The sequence below is a fragment of the Glycine soja genome, chromosome 12, assembly GCF_004193775.1.
Source record: "Glycine soja cultivar W05 chromosome 12, ASM419377v2, whole genome shotgun sequence".
Classification (NCBI taxonomy): Eukaryota; Viridiplantae; Streptophyta; class Magnoliopsida; order Fabales; family Fabaceae; genus Glycine; species Glycine soja.
This window is the reverse complement of record NC_041013.1, coordinates 17472541-17491591: the sequence shown is the minus strand read 5'-3', so window position 1 is coordinate 17491591 and position 19051 is coordinate 17472541. Positions and strand designations below refer to the sequence as shown.

Sequence of the window (19051 nt, the reverse complement as noted above, 5' to 3'; positions counted from 1 at the left end):
GAAGTGATCATGGAGGTGAATTTGAAAACAATGATTTAGAAATTTTTTGTAATGAATATGGCATAGAACACAACTTTTCTGCACCTAGGACACCCCAACAAAATGGAGTAGTAGAAAGGAAAAATAGAGCCCTAGAAGAAATTGCTAGAACTCTTTTAAATGACACACCTCTTCCAAAATATTTTTGGGCTGAAGCAGTAAACACAGCATGTTATATTATGAATAGAGCCTTAATAAGACCCATTCTTAAGAAAACCCCATATGAACTTTTTAACAATAGAAAACCAAACATTGCTCATTTACATGTTTTTGGATGTAAATGTTTTGTTCTAAACAATGGTAAAGAAAACCTAGGAAAGTTTGATGCTAAGGTAGATGAGGGTATCTTCTTTGGATATTCCTTACATAGTAAAGCATTTAGAATATACAACAAAAGAATCATGACAATTTGGAATTAATACATGTTACTTTTGATGAAACTAATATTACCTCCCCGAGAAAGGAGTTTCTTGATGATATTGCATATACTTTGAAAGATACGCAAAATGAAGAAAGAAATCTGAAAAGAAAGAGAGATGATGAAGACAAGGATGATCAAGATAACACAGCACAAGAAAATGATAATCTTCCCAAAGAATGGAAAACTTCAAGAAATTATCCTCTTGACAACATCATCGGTGATATCTCAAAAGGGGCAACAACTAGATACTCTCTTAAAGATTTATGTAATAATATGGCATTTGTTTCATTAATAGAACCTAAAAACTTTAAGGAAGCTATTATAGATGACCATTGGATAGTAGCTATGCAAGAAGAATTAAATCAATTTGAAAGAAATGGTGTATGGGAATTAGTAGAAAAACCTTCAAATTATCCAATCATAGGAACTAAGTGGGTATTTAGAAATAAATTGGATGAAAATGGTATAGTAGTTAGGAATAAAGCTACACTTGTAGCAAAAGGATATAACCAAGAAGAAGGTATAGACTATGAAGAAACTTTTGCACCTGTAGCTAGATTAGAAGCCATTAGGATGCTATTAGCATATGCATCTATTATGAATTTTAAACTATATCAAATGGATGTCAAAAGTGTTTTCTTAAATGGTCTAATTCAAGAAAAGGTATATGTGGAACAACCTCCTGGGTTTGAAGACTCACAAAAACTAGATCATGTGTATAGATTAAAGAAGGCACTTTATGGCTTAAAACAAGCACCTAGGGCTTGGTATGAAAGATTAAGTAAATTCCTATTAGAAAAGAATTTTACTAGAGGGAAAGTAGATACCACCTTATTCATAAAAAAGAAGGATAATGATATCTTGTTGGTACAAAATTATGTTGATGATATAATTTTTGGATCTACTAATGAATCTTTGTGCAAGGACTTTTCTATGGATATGCAAAGTGAGTTTGAGATGTCCATGATGGATGAGTTAAATTACTTTCTTGGACTACAAATCAAACAAGAAAATGATGGGATCTTTGTCAATCAAGCAAAGTATTGCAAAGAACTCATTAAGAGATTTGGAATGGAAAACTCAAAACACTTGGCTACTCCTATGAATACAAGTTGTTATCTTGACAAAGATGAATCCGGTTAACCTGTTGATCCAAAGCAATACAGAGGTATGATTGGATCTCTACTTTACTTATCTGCAAGTAGGCCAGATATTATGTTTAGTGTATGCATGTGTGCAAGATTTCAATCAAATCCAAAGTTTTCACATTTAATGGCAGTAAAAAGAATCATAAGATATCTATTAGGAACAGTTAGTTTAGGATTATGTTACCCTAAGAATTCTTTATGCAATCTAATAGGATACTCAGATTCAGATTTTGCTGAATCAAAAACATATAGGAAAAGTACTAGTGGTACATGTCAATTCATAGGGTCTGCACCTGTTTCTTGGAATAGCAAGAAACAAAATAGTGTAGCATTATCCACAGCAGAAGCAGAAATATTTCTGCCGGTAGTTGTTGTGCACAGATTTTGTGGATGAAGCAACAACTATCTGATTATGGAATAGTATAAGATCACATTCCCATAAAATGTGATAACACAAGTGCCATAAACATATCTAAAAATCCAGTTCTTCACTCTAGAATCAAGCATATAGAAATTAGGCATCATTTTATTAGAGATCATGTTCTAAAAGGTATGTTGTTTTAGAATTTATAGATACTAAAAATCAACTTGCAGACATCTTTACAAAACCTCCAAGTAAAGTTACCTTCTACAACATTAGAAGAGAGTTAGGACTAATAGATGTCAGTGACTTATCCCAATAATCTTTATTATTATGATATTTGAACAATTTACTATTTCTTTATTTGCATGGTATGTTTGAACAAATATTAAATATGTTATTTGACTATGTGGATTTTATATTTGATTTATTCATGGTTCTTGCTTTATGGTTCTTGCTTCATGATTTAGTAAATATTTTTCCGTGAATAATTGTGTGGATGCTTAGTTGTATTTGTATGATTCATACTTGTTATGCACTTTGGCTTTTTGTTGATGCCAAAGGGGGAGAGAAATAGGAATGAAATCAAGAATAAATAGGGATTAAATCAAGAACTCACATAAGTAATTAACTAAATTTCAAATGAAGCATAAATTCAAAAACAAAGGGGGAGAATGGAAATTTATGTGAGTGATCGACTACGAAAAAGTGTGTGTGTGTGTGTGTTTCTTCATTTCAGAAGTGGTCATCATCAAAAAGGGGGAGATTGTAGAAGCGAGCTTCATGATGAATCAAGATTGACTCAAAGAAGTTTTTTTAGGACAAGTGGCCTCAAATATCTTAAGAAGGGGGGGTTGAATTAAGATATCACAAACTATTTCCCCAATTAAAATTTTATTTCACTTTCTATTCAAGTTATAAATTCTCTTAATAATGAACTTCTTAAATATTAATTCAAATAGAGCAATTTGAATATGAATATAAAACAATAATAAATGAAGGAGTTTAAGGGAAGAGAAAGTGCAAACTCAGATTTATACTGGTTTGGCCACACCCTTGTGCCTACGTCCAGTCCCCAAGCAACCCGCTTGAGAGTTCCACTATCTTGTAAATTCCTTTTACAAGTTCTAAACACACAAGGACAATCCTTCCTTTGTGTTTAGAATTCTTTTACAACAAGAGACCCTTGGTCTCTTAATCCCTTTTTCAGAATAAAGAAGAAGAGAAGAAGTAATCTCTCTTGAAAGAGATAGATTGAACAATTTGAGCACTCAAATAATTCCTTATTGAATCACAAGTGTTTTGGCCAAGGAATTTGTAAGAGGATAAAATGATTTTTCTTTTTCAGAGGATAAGACCTTTTTTTTCTAAAAAAAAAAACTCTTTAAATTTGTGTCTCAAGTCACATATATATAGGCCTTTGATAGCCATTCAAGAACCAAATAAAAAGATGTGACTGTTGAGAATATTTTCTGAAAATCTCCTCTGGTAATCGATTACAGTATGTGTGTAATCGATTACAAGCTTTAAAATTTGAATTAAAACGTTCAATAACTGCTGGTAATCGATTACCATATATGTGTAATCGATTACACAGTGCAAATTTTGAATTCAAATTTTAATAGCTGTTGTAAATCGTTTTTGGCCACTGGTAATCGATTACATCATCTGGTAATCGATTACCAGAGAGTAAATCTCTTGAAAAAGACTTTTTAATTTAAATTTCTTGGCCAAACCTTTTGCTACTTCGATTGGAATTCCCTTCCTATTTAATATACCTTTCCTAAGACTCTAGAGACTGTCTTGATCATCCATCTTGAATATCTTTAATTTCTTTGTCTTGAATAAATCTTTGAGAAGCATGTGATCCATGTGATCCTTTGGCATCATCAAAAACATTCAGCTTGATCCTTTGTCTACAATCTCCCCCTTTTTGATGATGACAATCCCTGAAATCAAGACAAGCTATATACAAGATGATAGCACGTTCACACAACTCGTACTCCCCCTATCTTTTGGCATGTATGCCTAACTTTAATGATTTAATTGATTTCTAACCCAAGTTCTAAGTCCTCTCCCCCTTTGGCAACATCAAAAAGAACTAAGCAAAACAATCAATATCCAAACAGAGCCAAACATTAAACCAAAAGAAGTCCATACATTGTCATAACCAACCAAAGCAATGGCGAGAAATATAATAAAAGTGTAAGATTACGATAACTAGAGCAGCAAAAAGCCAAATACACGGCGATAAAAATAAGTACTAATAATACTTAATCATAATAATAACAAATAAGCTAAGAGGATGATGGAGGCGGTGGTGGTGGATCAAAGCAAGTACGGATGAAGGAGACATCTTCTTCAACCTTGGTGATTCTTGATTCCATGGCATCGAACCGCATGTCGACTTGCAATTCCATGGCATCAAATTTGTCACCAACAAAAGTCTGAAGACCATCGAACTTATCCATAAGCCTTCGAAGAAGAGAGGAATTATCTTCAACTTGTAGGTTGCCTTCATCATCAGCGGGTTGAGCACCCTTTTTGACCCAAGAGCCATCATGCTCTTTGCGGTAACCAAAAGAAGCAATCACAGCAGCACCAATTAAAAAGGATCTCTTGATTGGAACATAAGGTTCAGAATCAAGAGGAATTCCAAAATGGCGAAAAAAGAGAGTGACAAGGTGTGGATATGGCAATGGAGCATTTAATCGCAATGCCTTATGCATGCGATATCTGACTAAGTGTGCCCAGTCAAGTTGACGCCCTGTATGAAAGGCCCACATGATAACAAGATCTTCCTCAGAAACCTGGGCAAGGTTGGAAGATCGTGGAAGCAGAATACGCACAATTAGATAATGAAGGATGCGGCTTTCAAAAGCCAATGAATCGGCAAGAAGGCGTCCGGTCATATCCGCATGGTTGGTGCAAACCAACTGGCAGACATCATGTGCAGAGAAATCAAATTTCCAGTCGTCATTCAGTGTACCTTCAAATGGTACACCGTCACTGGACAATTGGGTTAAGTCATGGAAAAGGGATTGGTCAATGACCATTTTTATCCCAAAAACCTCAGAAATCAAAGTGTTGTCCTAAATTTCAAGATTACAATAAAAAGCTTTAACTAATTCAAGATAAACAGGCAATTGTAATGACATGAAAGGTATGAGACCTAAGTTCTGAAATGCTTGAATGCAATCAAAACTTTCAACAGAAAAGAATTCCATATCTATGAACTTAGGGTCGATAATGGAACGAGATGAGAAAAGGTTTGAGTACTGTTTCTGTTGTTCCTCGAACGAAAATAGTTTGGAAGAGGATAATGAGGGTGGAATTGGTGCTGTGGATGCGCTGGTGGCTCCGGAACGATGAGCTCTTGAAGCCGAAGCAGAGGCGGATGAACCCTTACGTTTCTTTGATGATTCTGCCATATGATGGAGTTTTTGCAGATTGCAATCGGTGAAATCAAAAGAAAATTGAAAAAGAAGAGGATTGCAAGTTACGGGAGTCGATTTGATGAAGAAATGAGTAAGATAGGAAGGTTTGAAGGTTTGGGAATGGAGGGACGTCGCAAGGAGGAAGAGGTTGTGCAGGGGTTTCTAAAAAACGTGATATTTATAGACCAGGACGCATTGCAATCGATTACAAGTAATGGTAATCGATTACAGTATTCATGTAATCGATTACCAGAACAAAACAATAGCCTTTTCCTAAAGGAAAACTTATTTTTAAGTCTAAAAACTTATACTATCTTAAGAGTTAATTATACTAACAAGAAAAGTAAACTAAATTAAACAGAAACAAGCATCATACTTAATCAAAACACAATCAATCAATCATAAACTTTACCTATCCAAATCACTAAGGTCTAAAAGTCCTAATTCTCTTCTTATTGAAAAGAATATATCCTTTGGGAGAGGTTTTGTAAAGATATCAGCAAGCTGATTCTTTGTATCAACAAATTCTAGCAAACAATCTCCCTTTAGAACATGGTCTCTTAGAAAATGGTGCCTAATTTCTATATGTTTCGTCCTAGAGTGTTGTACAGGGATTTTGGATAGATTTATGGCACTAGTATTATCACACCTAATAGGTATGCGATCAAGAAGGATACCATAGTCAGATAATTGTTGCTTCATCCATAAAATCTGTGCACAACAACTGCCGGCAGAGATATACTCCGCTTCAACAGTGGATAAAGCAACATTGTTTTGTTTCTTACTATGCCATGAGACAAGAGCCGATCCAATGAATTGACAAGTTTCATTTGTGCTTTTTCTATCAGTTTTAGATCCGGCAAAATCAGAATCAAAATATCCTATTAAGTTACATGCTGAATTCTTAGGATACCATAATCCTAAATTGATTGTACCTAATAGATATCTCATGATTCTCATTACTGCACTCAAATGTGATTGTTTGGGGTTGGATTGAAACCTAGCACACATGCATACACTAAACATAATATCAGGTCTACTAGCAGATAAATACAGAAGAGATCCGATCATACCTCGATACTGTTTCATGTCTATAGACTGACCAGATTCATCTTTATCTAAGTAACAGCTAGTGCTCATCGGTGTAGCCATGTGTTTTGCACTTTCCATCCCAAATCTTTTGATCAATTCCTTGCAGTACTTGGCTTGATTGATGAATATACCTCCTTGAGTTTGCTTGATTTGTAATCCCAGGAAGTACTTTAGTTCTCCCATCATTGACATTTCAAATTCACTTTGCATATCAAGGGAAAACTCCTTGCACAATGAATCATTAGTGGATCCAAAAATTATATCATCAACATATATTTGAACCAACAAAATATCATTATGCTTTCTCTTTATGAACAATGTGGTATCCACTTTTCCTCTAGAAAATTCTTTTTCTAGGAAAAAATTGGTTAAACATTCATACCACGCCCTAGGGGCTTGTTTCAAACCATAAAGAGCCTTTTGCAATTTATAAACATGATTTGGTTTATCCGGGATTTCAAAACCAGGGGATTGTTCAACATATACTTCTTCTTGAATTAAGCCATTTAGAAAAGCACTTTTAACATCCATTTGATAGAGCTTAAAATCCATTATGGATGCATATGCTAAGAGCATTCTAATGGCTTCTAATCTTGCAACAGGAGCATATGTTTTTTCATAGTCTATTCCCTCTTCTTGATTATACCCTTTTGCTACTAACCTAGCCTCATTTCTAATAATTATGCCATGTTCATCTAATTTATTTCTAAAAACCCATTTTGTTCCTATGACAGGATAATTTTCAGGTTTTTCTACTAGTTTCCACACATTGTTTCTTTCAAATTGATTCAGTTCTTCTTGCATGGCAATGATCCAGTTATCATCTACTATGGCTTCTTTTATATTTTTAGGTTCAATCATAGATACAAAAGCCATATTATTGCATAAATCTTTAAAAGAATGTCTAGTTGTTACCCCTTTTGAGATATCACCAATAATGTTGTCAAGGGGATGATCTCTTGAGACTTTCCATTCTCTTGGAAGTTCATTATTTGCTCTAACTCCATTATCTTGAAAATCCTCATTGCTTCCTTCATCTTTTTCTTTAGAGTCATTTCCATGAATATGTGTTTCTTCTAAGGAATCTGAAATATCATCTAAAAAATCCTTCCTTGGAAGAATGACATTAGACTCATCAAAGGAAACATGTATAGATTCTTCAATTGTCATTGTTCTTTTATTATATATTCTATAAGCTTTACTATGCAGAGAATATCCAAGAAAAATACCTTCATCTGACTTAGCATCAAATTTTCCTAAGTTATCTTTTCCATTATTCAATACAAAACATTTACAACCAAAGATATGAAGATGTGAGATGTTTGGTTTTCTGCCATTGAACAATTCATATGGAGTTTTCTTTAAAATGGGTCTTATTAAAGCCCTATTTAAAATGTAGCATGCAGTGTTAACGGCTTCAGCCCAAAAGTATTTTGGAAGAGGAGTATCATTTAATAAAGTTCTAGCAATCTCTTCCAATGATCTATTTTTCCTTTCAACAACACCATTTTGTTGAGGGGTTCTTGGTGCTGAAAATTATGCTCAATTCCATGCTTTTCACAAAATAATTCAAATTCTTTATTTTCAAACTCACCCCCATGATCACTCCTAATAGATATAATCTTGAGATTTTTCTTATTTTGAATGATTTTTGCAAGTTTTCTAAATGCTTGAAATGCATCATTCTTATGAGTGATAAAAAGAGTCCATGTGTATCTAGAATAATCATCAACTATAACAAGAGCATAGTAACTTCCTCCAAAACTCATGATTCTGGAAGGACCAAACAAATCCATATGTAGTAATTGTAAAGGTTGCGTAGATGAAACTATGTTTTTAGATTTGAAAGAAACTCTAGTTTGTTTTCCCTTTTGACATGCATCACATAGCCTATCTTTTTCAAATCTTAGTTTTGGCAAACCAACAACTAAATCTTTTGATATTAATCTATTTAAGTGTTCCATGTTTATATGTGCAATCCGTTTATGCCACAACCATGGATCATCATCTTTACTAAGAAAACATTGATTATTATCTAGTTTTTGACTTAAGTCTATCATGTAAACATTGTTTACTCTAAACCCTATATGCTTTATATTTGTAGCATGTTCATGTTCAATGACACACTTTTGAGAATCAAATGATACCAGATAGCCTTTGTCACATAATTGACTCACACTAAGCAGACTATGTTTAAGACCTTCAATAAGTAGAACATTTTCAATAGAGGTTGAAGAATTTGTACCTATTTTTCCAACTCCAAGAATTCTACCTTTGTTGTTGTCACCATAAGTTACATGTCCGCTTTTCTTGGGAGAGATATGTGTGAATTTTGATGCGTCTCCCATCATATGTTTTGAGCATCCGCTATCTATGTACCACTTTTTCCTCAAGGGTTCCTACAAAATCAAGGTTGTGACTTAGGTACCCAAACTTTATTGGGTCCTTGTGTGTTAGTATGAATAACGGATCCTTTTGGGACCCAAATCATTTTAATATTGTTACAATTTCTTCTAAAATACAATGTAGATGTGCCATGCCCTTTTCTTCCACAGTAAAAACATGTGATAGAACTAGAATTATATTTTTGTGTGGAAGTAGAGAAGTTTTTATGAAATTATTGTTGTTTTTCAGATTTATATCCTAGTTCAGCCTTATTGGAGGCATATCTTTGTTTTCCTAATATGACATCTAAATTATTTTTACTATAAGAAAATTTTGCAAGTGAGTTTTTCAACTCTTTAATTTCTTTTTCATATTTTTCACAACAACTACAAGAATCTGACATTTTCTTGTCAGAAATAGTAGAGATATGAACTTTTTCATTTGGTTTAGAAATTGAGACTTCATTTCTAAGATGATCTAATTCTTTGTTTAATTTTGAAATTTCATTTTCTAAATTTGAAATTGTTTTCTTAGAAGATGAAACTAACTTTGCAAGTTTAATTGACTCTTTATGCAGATCAGCAAATGCATCTTGCAATTCATCAAAAGAAATAGATAAGTTATTTGAAGATGTTACCTCTTCATCACTTTCATAACTTTTAGCCATAAGGCAGAGGTTTATCTCTTCATTTTCTGAATCTTCAGAAGATTCCATGTCGTTTTCATCCCATGTAATGTATGCTTTCTTCAATTTCTTTTCACTAACATTTTTCTTATCAGACTTCTCCATCTTTTTCTTGAAGATGGGACAATCAACCCTTAGATGTCCAGGTTGATTTCACTCAAAGCATTTTAGAGTAGAGGATGAAGTTTTTGTCCTTCTTTTAGATTTAAAATTGGGTCGCTTTTGATTTCCTCTGACTCTCAGGAATTTGTTGAACCTTTTTACAAAAAGACTAATATCTTCATCATTATCCAAGTCAATTGAATCTTCTTTATCACTGTCTTCTTGGATTGCAGATGAGGCTTTAAGAGCGATTCCCTTCTTCTTCTTATCAGTTTCTTCATGTTGATTTAATCTCAATAATTCCATTTCATGCTCCTGCAATTTTCCAAATAACGTAGCAAGAGACATACTAGACAAATCTTGAGATTCTGTGATGGCTGTTACCTTTGGTTGCCATTCTCTATTAAGACATCTTAAAACTTTATTTACTAGATCTTCATTTTGAAAAGTTTTTCCTAGAGATGCAAGATGATTAACTATGTGTGTGAACCTTTTTTGCATGTCTTGTATACTTTCATTTACATTCATCCTAAACAGTTCATATTCATGAGTTAATGTATTTATCCTAGATCTTTTAACATCTGTTGTGCCTTCATGTATTACTTGTAGTGTATCCCACATATCCTTAGCACTTTTACAATTTGAAACCCTAAAGTATTCATCTATTCCTAGAGCAGATGTAATAATATTTTTGGCCTTTAAATTATATTGTACTAATCTTCTTTCTTCCTCAGTCCAATCTGCTCTAGGTTTTTCTATTGTTGCACTTCCGGCCACTATAGAGGGAACATAAGGTCCTTGTTCTATGGCTTCCCAAATATTTAAATCTATTGCCTCTATAAAGATTTGCATGCAGGTTTTCCAGTAGTGGTAACCCACTCCATTAAAGATGGGAGGTCTATTTATAGAATTTCCCTCGGGAAACAAGTAGTTTGATGAGCCCATAATTCTTAAAGCTTCTAAACTTTATACAAGAATGAAGCTCTGATACCACTTGTTGGACAAGTGGCCTCAAATATCTTAAGAAGGGGGGGTTGAATTAAGATATCACAAACTATTTCCCCAATTAAAATTTTATTTCACTTTCTATTCAAGTTATAAATTCTCTTAATAATGAACTTCTTAAATATTAATTCAAATAGAGCAATTTGAATATGAATATAAAACAATAATAAATGAAGGAGTTTAAGGGAAGAAAAAGTGCAAACTCAGATTTATACTGGTTCAGCCACACCCTTGTGCCTACGTCCAGTCCCCAAGCAACCCGCTTGAGAGTTCCACTATCTTGTAAATTCCTTTTACAAGTTCTAAACACACAAGGACAATCCTTCCTTTGTGTTTAGAATTCTTTTACAACAAGAGACCCTCGATCTCTTAATCCCTTTTTCAGAATAAAGAAGAAGAGAAGAAGTAATTTCTTGAAAGAGATAGATTGAACAATTTGAGCACTCAAATAATTCCTTATTGAATCACAAGTGTTTTGGCCAAGGAATTTGTAAAAGGATAAAATGATTTTGCTTTTTAAGAGGATAAGACCTTTTTGTTCTAAAAAAAACATTCTTTAAATTCATGTCTCAAGTCACATATATATAGGCCTTTGATAGCCATTCAAGAACCAAATAAAAAGATGTGACTGTTGAGAATATTTTCTGAAAATCTCCTCTGGTAATCGATTACAGTATGTGTGTAATCGATTACAAGCTTTAAAATTTGAATTAAAACGTTCAATAATTGCTGGTAATCGATTACCATATATGTGTAATCGATTACACGGTGCAAATTTTGAATTCAAATTTTAATAGCTGTTGTAAATCGTTTTTGGCCACTGGTAATCGATTACCAGAGAGTAAATCTCTTGAAAAAGACTTTTTAATTTAAATTTCTTGGCCAAACCTTTTGCTACTTCAATTGGAATTCCCTTCCTATTTAATATACCCTTCCTAAGACTCTAGAGACTGTCTTGATCATCCATCTTGAATATCTTTAATTTCTTTGTCTTGAATAAATCTTTGAGAAGCATGTGATCCATGTGATCCTTTGGCATCATCAAAAACATTCAGCTTGATCCTTTGTCTACAGTTTTGATGATAACAAAGGTGATGACAAAAAGCTCAAAGGTCAAGAACACTTCATGATAACAAAGATAATGATCTCAAGAATCAAAGAATGAGTTCAAGATGTTCAAGATTGAATCAAGAACATTTCAAGGTTCAAGAGGAAATTTGATTTCAAGAATCAACAATCAAGATCCAAGGTTCAAGCTTCCAAGAATCAAGATCAAGATTCAAGACTCAAGATTCAAGAATCAAGAGAAGACTTAATCAAGATAAGTTTGAAAAAGTTTTTTCAAAACTGAGTAGAACATGGATTCTTCTCAAAACTTGTTTACCAAAGAGTTTTTACTCTCTGGTAATCGATTACTAGATTATTGTAATCGATTACCGGTAGCAAAATGGTTTTCAAAATGAATTTATAACGTTCCAATTATTTTCAAAATGTTGTAATCGATTACAATGTTTTGGTAATCGATTACCAGTGTGTTTGAACGTTGGAATTCAAATTTAATTATGAAGAGTCACATCCTTTCACATAAAATCTTAGTGTAATCAATTACACTTATTTGGTAATCGATTACCAGTGATAGTTTCTGAACAAATTAAAAGATGTTACTCTTCAAACGGTTTTTGACTTTTTCAAATTGGTTTTAAGTTTTTCTAAAGGTTATAACTCTTCTAAAAAGTTTTCTTGACTAGACTTGAAGAGTCTATAAAAGCAAGGCTTTGATTTGCAAACAATAACTTTTTCAACATTTCTTTAGACAACAAACTTTTGCCAATTGATTTCTAAATCTCTGTGAACTTCTTCTTCTTCTTCATCCTTTGCCAAAAGCTTTCCAAAGTTTTATGGTTTTCTAAACCTTGAAAACTGTGTTATTCATCTTTTTCATTCCCTTCTCCCTTTGCCAAAAAGAATTCACCAAGGACTAATCGCCTGAATTCTTTTTGTGTCTCTCTTCTCCCTTTTCCAAAAAAACAAAGGACTAACTGCCTGAATTCTTTTGTGTCTCCCTTTTCCCTTGTCAAAGAATTCAATAAGACACAGTCTGAGAATTCTTTTGATTCTTCTCTTTCCCATATACAAAAGATTTCAAAGGACTAACTGCCAGAGAATTCTTTTGTATCCCCATTCACAAAGTTTCAAGGGTTTAACAGCCTGAGATCTTTGTCTTAACACATTGGAGGGTACATCCTTTGTGGTACAAGTAGAGGGTACATCTACTTGGGTTTGACTGAGAACAAGAGAGGGTACATCTCTTGTGGATCAGTTCTAGTGGAGGGTACATCCACTAGGTTGTTCAAAGAGAACAAGGGAGGGTACATCTCTTGTGGATCTTTGCTTGTAAAAGGATATTTACAAGGTTGATAAGAAATCTCAAGGACCGCAGGTCGCTTGGGGACTGGATGTAGGCACGAGTTGTTGCCGAACCAGTATAAAAACTCTTGTGTGCTTGTCTCCTTCTTCCCTACTCTTTTAATTTCCATTGTGCACTTTAATTCCCGCTTTTACTTTTGGTTAAGTTTCTTTTCTGTTCTTCTTTTACTTAACAACATAGTAAAAGCCTAAGAAGAGTAAATTTTTAATTAGTAAAGGTTTAGGAATAATTAATTCAACCCCCCTTCTTAATTATTCTGAGGCCACTCGATCCAACAAAAAAAACACAACCGAGTTATGGCAACCCTAACTTTCTCAGGAAAAATTCCACAAATGGCTACAGGCAACAATTGTTGTATTAAGATGTGACAATCATGAGACTTCAACCCAACCAATTTCAACTCATTGACGGATACAAGACTCTTGATATTTGAAAAGTATCCTTGTGGGACTTTAACATTTTTAAGACAATGAAAAAAGCTTTTTTTTCTCAGTTGTTGGCATGGTATGACATGCTGGGGGAAGTACGTTCAATGACTTTGTGATACTGGATGCAACTGTTGTCATATACCCATTTTTGCCAAATCTTGACGACATTTCAAACCATCGTTTTTCTTGCCTTTAATGTTAAGAAGAGTGTCAATTAAACTATCACACATATTTTTCTCAACATGCATAACATCTAAACAATGTCGCACATGTAGATCGCACCAGTAAGGCAGATCAAAGAATATTGACCTTTTCTTCCAAATGTTCTTATCGGAGCCATCCTTCATTTGTGTCTTCCCAAACATAGTTATGTTGCCCTTGACCCGATCAAAAACTTTATGTCTAGTCAATGACTTCGATGCACTATTAATCTCAGATGTTGCATTAAATTCTTTCTTCATTTGCCGATATGGGTGATAAGGCTTTATAAATCTTCAATGCCTTGTATACACTATCTTCTTTCCATGCTTTAGTTGGATGTAACTTGAGTCTTTCTCACATATAGGACATGCATGGTTTCCTTTGACACTATACCCACTCAAATTTTCATAAGCTGGAAAGTCGTTAATGGTTCAAAATATCATTGCACGCAACCTGAAGCTCTGCTGAACATTGGCATCATACACATCAACCCCTTCTACCCACAATTTTGTCAAGTCTTCAATCAAGGGAGCAAGATAGACATCAATGTCATTTCCTGGCTGTCTTAAACCAGCTATCATCATACACAACATAATGTATTTTTGCTTGATGCAAAACTAAGGAGGAAGGTTGTAAAGCATCAGCAAAACAGGCCATGAACTAGGGCTGCAGCTCAAGTTACTAAAAGGATTCATTCGGTCAGAAGCAAGACCTACCCTTATGTTTCTTGGATCCTTTCCAAATTCCAGATACAACTGATTAATTGTCTTCCATTGCGAAGAATCATCAGGATGATAGAGCAATCCATCATTTATCCGCCCATCAGCATGCCATGTTAGGTTTTTGCGAAATATGTGCATTAGCAAACAATCGCTTAAACCTTGGTATTATTGGAAGATACCAATACACCTTTGTTGGACGATCCTTGTATGTGGTTGCATTATCACTGCATTCATCATAATTCACTTTGTAGCGTGACACCCCACACGTAAGGCAGTTGCGCATTTGTGCAAACTCATTTCTATACAAAATACAATCATTAGGGCAAGCATGTATTTTTTGGTATTCCATACCCACATGACATAATATCTTTTTGGCCTCGTAATGATTCTTGGGTAACGTGTTGTCCACAAGAAGCATATTTTTCAATAACAAAAGCAATTCGTTGAAGCTTTTGTCACTCCACCCAAATCTAGCCTTCAAATTCACTAAAGCTAACACCCCTGATAATCGTGTGAAGTTTGCGCATCCGACATACAGTGGCTTCTTAGAATCAATTTCTAATGTTTCATAATAAGGTGAGTGTGCTTGCCTAAAACCCTCTTGTCCAAGATCGCAGAGCATGTCTTCTATATGATCACCAACTTGTACATCAACCGCATCAGTCGGAGGGACTGTTGACATTTCTGGTAACTCACCATGCCATATACATTTTGTATAAGTAGGATTGATACCATCACATATAAGATGTGTTCTAATGTCATTCAATGATTGTTGTTGGCCATTCAAACATTTAACACATGGACACAAATATAATCCATCCATTTTTAGTGCATTTTGTTAGGAAAATTGTAAGAATTCTTCAACCCCGTTCTCATACTCATCACTTATGCGTGTTGCTTTCATCCAACTTCGATCCATCTTTGGTGTACTATCACATTGGCTAGATTATCCAATATGCATGACAACATCTCTTTTTCATAAAAATATGTGACCCTATCCAATTCGGGAAGACAAATTTTTACTTGATTCACACAAACAAGTTAAGACGGTTATGTTAAATTTGACGAAATTTTGGCAGCATTTCACTTTGATCTCCAAGTACACGACATGAAAGCGGTGACATCAACACCACAATCCTGTACACACCTAGAGAACAAAGCAAGATGCAATAAACTGAAATTTAGTCAAAATTAACACAACATACTTAACTTATAAGAAAGAATTAAGTAAAAAATAATTATCCTTCTCAAACTGTCAAAACGGACAATTCAAGTTTCAATACAATAATTAATACAAACTGTCTATATTAATCATTGTATTGAATCTCAAATGGGAAACTATGGTTCACTCACAATGTAGAAACATGTAATATTAATGTAGAAGCAAGCTTCATGATGAATCAAGATTGATTCAAAGAAGTTTTGATGATAACAAAGGTGATGACAAAAAGCTCAAAGGTCAAGAACACTTCATGATAACAAAGATGATGATCTCAAGATTCAAGGTTCAAGCTTCCAAGAATCAAGATCAAGATTCAAGACTCAAGATTCAAGAATCAAGAGAAGACTTAATCGATTACACCAATTTGGTAATCGATTACCAGTGAGAGTTTCTGAACGAAAATCAAAAGATGTAACTCTTCCAATAGTTTTCAAGCTTTTCTGAAAGTTATATCTTTTCCAAATGGTTTTTAAGGTTTTTCTAAAGGTTATAACTCTTCTAAAAAGTTTTCTTGACTAGACTTGAAGAGTCTATAAAAGCAAGGCTTTGATTTGCAAACAACAACTTTTCCAACAATTCTTTAGAACCAATTTTGAGAAATGTTTGCTTCTTCATCTTCTTCTTCTTCTTCTTCAAAAGTTTTCTGGTTTTCCAAGCCTTGAAAACTATGCTATTCATCTTTTCATTCACTTCTCCCTTTGCCAAAAAGAATTTGCCAAGGACTAACCGCTTGAATTCTTTTTGTGTCTCTCTTCTCTCTTTTCCAAAAGAACAAAGGACTAACCACCTAAATTCTTTTTGTGTCTCTCTTCTCCCTTTTCCAAAAGAACAAAGGACTAACCGCCTGAATTCTTTTGTGCCTCCCTTCTCTCTTATCAAAGAATTCAATAAGACACAGTCTGAGAATTCTTTTGATTCTTCCCTTTCCCATATACAAAAGATTTCAAAGGACTAACCGCCTGTGAATTCTTTTGTATCCCCATTCACAAAGATTCCAAAGGTTTATTTTTTTGCTGCACATAATTTTTGTACAAGGACACAGGTCAAGCTGATATTATTATATTGTAAAAATCAAGTACATAATGTTTACTGCATTGTCTTTTCTTTGCCTAATTGGTTGTTGAGTGGTGATCCAAATTTTCAGTAATAGTGAGTGGTGATCCAAATTTTAAGAAATAGTGTGTGGTGATCACCGAATACCAAGTTTATAAAATATTGCTCAGATGGGATAAAGACTTATTTGATCAAGTAATCAACCTTCCCAGTCAATTATTAATTATTGATGAACATGCCTGATAAGAACCTTGGGAGAACCACACGACAAAAGCTATGTGGTGTAGTTGGAAAGCCCAAGGCCTTATAAACCCTATACTAGAATCCCATACTTCCAGTGTGGGACTCAAGTTCCATACCTTGCACTTAGATCCTAACAATGATCTATTTGTGATATTATTATTATTATTATTAATGCCCTTTGCTTGTCCTGTTGTTCTATCGAGGAAAAAAATTAATAATCTTGCCTAAGGTGGTTTGGCCTTGTGAGAAGAAGACTAATACAAACATAATATGGACTATGGAGTGAACTAGTTGTTGGATAGCCATATAATTAGATGTAGGACTAGGAAACCAACAAAGGTCTAGGTGAAACCATTAAAAATAAATCTATAAATGGATTTTCTAAGGATTCATGATAGAAAAAATGACATCATTTCATTTCTATAGGTGGCACAACCTAGTGGGAAAAAGGCTTTGCTGCTAGTGGTTGTAAATTTGTGTATGTGGTTTTGACCTCTTTCCTCTCTTTACTCATACATTTATTGCATTAACTATCTGAACTGATGATTCCACATACTATATAGTAGCTACATTGTATAATTTACAATGGAACTTGATAAATTAGTGAACCATCTGAATTATTTTTATATTATGTCTGAATAGGTTGTGTCATGCATGAAAAATAAGGGCTGATGATCCAGCTGCCATGAAAGATTTCATTCTTAGTGTTCAGAATACATCAAATAAAAAGGGAATAGGCTGAGAGATGAAGTGAAGCAATTGAGGAGTTTGGTGCAAGTGAAAGATGTGAAGATAAAAGAGATAGAAATTTGGAATGATGGAGAAGAATAGTGAGAAAGAGTTCGAATTTATGGGAACTAAGCTCTTGGTTGAGCAGATGAAGAAGGACAGAGCAAGGAGAAATTAAGCTATGGAGAAGTGGAAGCAACTTTATCTTGCAATTAAGAGGGAGCTAGATGAACCCACTCAAAGAACATATGATGGTCTCTCTCGCTCTCACTCTCTACTTTTTGTACTTATTTAAGGAATTTATAATTTGCAGAACAATAATTCATGGTGACTTGCCTTATGCTTTTATGTAATGTTACTAATATAACTAACTACACAAGGTTGAGGTAAATGTGTGTGTTTTTTTTTTATTTGGTTGGGCTTATTTGATTTGTTGGTTGTGTTTCACAGGGGATGGTCTATACTGGAAAGCAGAGGAAAATGACATCCAAATGGAAAAGCAGAAGAAGGAGTTGCAAGAAAAGGAAGAAACCATCAAGGTTTTAAAAACTCAATTACTTTCAATGGAGAAAGAAAAGTACAAAAGGAGAGGGAGTTTGACTTGTTAAGGCAAAGCCTGAGGATCATGAATGGCAACAAGAATTCAATTCAAACGAAACACAAGCTCTTGAAAAGAAAATGAGGAAAATGAAATGCACAAAAACTAATTTTCATATCCAAAATTGAACAAAGTGGTTAAATATGTATTATTGTATACTGGATTGGTTTTTATCTTTCAACAACACATATTTTCCTTTTACTTTTTCCCCCTCCTTTTTCTTCAGAAAAAATAAGCAAGCCAATACTTCCAGAGGAAAAAAAAACTTTGTCCAAATTGTAAGCAACTCTTATTCATGCCACAACTTGATAAGGACCATAGTATCTCTTTCCAAAGCACTTCAGGGACAATGTGTAGCTGATAACGGAAAGTGATGAGCTAGTTGAAAAGTACTAGGCATTTTGAAAAGTTGTTTGCCATAATTTCCTTGTAATTGCAATTTTGTTGTTTGTTAGTGTTTTGTTATAATTCTGTTGTTGCTAAGAAATGAGGAGCATAGTGCCCCAATCATGCCTATATTATATAGCTAATAAGTATTGTAAGAAGGCACACAAGTTATGAAATATCATTGTCTCCTTTCTATCTGATTATAGAGGGTAGCACTAGGCCTCAAATACTAGTGACTTTGTGCCTGCTTCTGGTTTTGTGTTTGTTCTGGTTTTGCTCCGTACAATATGGTAACTATGTTACCTTTTACCAATACCTGCTTTAAAAGTTATAACTACTATTATTTATGATTTTTTATGAGAGAA

The 19051-nt window shown here is 33.9% G+C and overlaps 1 pseudogene; it reads left to right on the top strand.

The window, feature by feature from the left end:
• The first annotated feature begins 17771 nt into the window (after positions 1–17771).
• On the top strand, positions 17772–18392 carry LOC114379778 (annotated as a pseudogene).
• Positions 18393–19051: the final 659 nt, after the last annotated feature.